Source organism: Agrilus planipennis, unplaced genomic scaffold (assembly GCF_000699045.2).
Source record: "Agrilus planipennis isolate EAB-ADULT unplaced genomic scaffold, Apla_2.0 scaffold673, whole genome shotgun sequence".
NCBI lineage: Eukaryota > Metazoa > Arthropoda > Insecta > Coleoptera > Buprestidae > Agrilus > Agrilus planipennis.
Window position 1 is genome coordinate 4970 of NW_020439369.1, and position 2404 is coordinate 7373.

Sequence of the window (2404 nt, forward strand, 5' to 3'; positions counted from 1 at the left end):
TAGATTTTAATCATAAACATGCACATTAAATGTGTTGTAACTTCTTAATTCTCGTTTGTTAGTAGTCAAATTTATTTGAAAACCTGTTTCTAAAATAGAATACCCATATGAAAAGACGTGTTTTTTTACTTGTTATTGGCTTCACGAATAATTTGTTTTATTGAACATATGGTTGTTATTTTAACGGAATAAATTCTGATGACTCCGGTTAGAAACTTTAAATTGAATTAAAACACTATAAATATTTTAATCGAAATAATAAAATAGATTTTTAGCTTTTTGTTTGAAATGTGAAGTACTGAAGGGAAGTTTCGGTTTCTATTCATCTTTAAAATAAGTCGAATTGTATTTGCCACTTTAAAAGTTGTTCAGAACAGAAAAAAAAACATTTGCAAAAAAGTATAATTTAATTTAATAATTCTGTAGTACTGTCTTATAACAACATCTGGAACAAAGACATAAGCGACGAAATTTTACAATTCTGAACAGAAATAATATTTTTGTACTTGTGAAACCTGTGGGTTAAAAATATACGTCGCTATTCTTTAATCTTTAAATAAGAAAGGGCTTGTTTTCCAAACATATATTCGAGGTGTTGAATCGATTTTCATAAAACTTTCATAGCAGGGTTGTAGAGCAAATCTTTGCGAACAAATAGTGTTCTAAAAAATCGTTTTAAAACCATTTTGGGTCATTTCTCTGCCTTCTTTTTAGGAAAACCTGGTTTTACATTTTCGTGATTTTCGCGTGATTTTTTCCATGAAATTTTTATTGTAGGTAAGCACCAACAATGATTACCCCGAAACAAGTAACTACGACAATTACAATCCGTGTCATTAAATGTCCAAAAGTGGACAATGTGTAACAAACTCGACATTAAAATCGATGCTGAATTCAAAAATGTAATAATAAACAGTAAAAGCTCTTTATTCGCGGGATATTGGTACGTTCCATAAATATGCCGCGAATACAGAAACCGTGGGTATGGAATGGTAATTACTATGGAATCATAGGGGATACGTTCTAAGGTTCCAAAATAAAACCAATATGTATCAAAATAAAATCAATGTATTGATAAATTCGCAATTAAAATTAATCGTTATAATCAGCTTTAGGTAAGAGTTTAAAAAATTTAGTGATTTTTTCTTGTTTTGAATTTCGAAATTAGTGCACTTTTTCTATAAAAGTCGTCTCGGCACGCACGAGCCAGCAGTACTCAAAAGATGCTGATACGTTAAAAAATAACACCGAATCCTTTTCTGCTCGGTTAGATTTTTTTATACCAACTGTACATACTCAAAAGATGCCGATACATTAAGGGTATTCGGTAGTACACGCGCCGTAGAGTAAAACATGCTTATCGGTTCTAGACATCATGAGTTTAATATTTGGAACAGAGGTTTGAAATTTTGTAGTAAATTAGATAAAGCTTCGTTCTAAAGCTTGNCCGTGGATATGGCATGGTAATTAGTATGGAATCGTAGGGGATACGTTCTAAGGTTCCAAACTAAAACCAATATGTATCAAAATAAAATCAATGTATTGATAAATTCGCAATTAAAATTAATCGTTATAATCAGCTTTAGGTAAGACTTTAAAAAATTTAGTGATTTTTTTCTTGTTTTGAATTTTGAAATTAATACGTCTTTTATAAAAATCGCCTCGGCACGAGCCAATAGTACTCAAAAGATGCTGATACGTTGAAAAATAACACCGAATCCTTTTCTATTCAAAAGATTCCGATACAGTAAGGGGATTTAGTGATACACGCGCCATAGAGTAAAAACATGCTTATCGGTTCTAGATATCATAAGTTTAATATTTAAAACAGACGTTTGAAATTTTGTAATAAGATAGATACAGCTTTGTTCTAAAGCTTGTCGAAGGGCATTTCTCAATTTTTTAATTTCTATTGAAAATACGTGTCCTACAAGAAACATCAACTTTAAGCACTTGTACAAGCTTTTAATGACCATATTATTGGAAAACAAATACGTACCGAGTTAGTGTGAACCTTTGTCTGTTATCATACGAGGCACGAGCGGTCTATTGCGGTCAATCCCCTTGATAAATGACACCGAATCCTTTTCTGTTTACCGATTGCAACCGCGAGTAATGAAATTTTTAACCGCGAATACAGGAACTGGGTTGCAAATTTTTTCGCCCGCGAATAATGAAAACGCGAATACGGAAACAGTGAATAAATAACTTTTACTGTACAGGGTGTTCCATTTAAAATAAGGCAGCTGATGTACACTTCCGGAAGTCCGCCATCTCTAAAATTAATTGCTGCAGATGGATGATTTGACCAAGAACATTCTTTTTTGGAAACATTTCTTCTAATTTCAACGGCAAGACCGCTAGAGAGCAAGACGCGCTTAATCGACTACCCTGTATACACTAA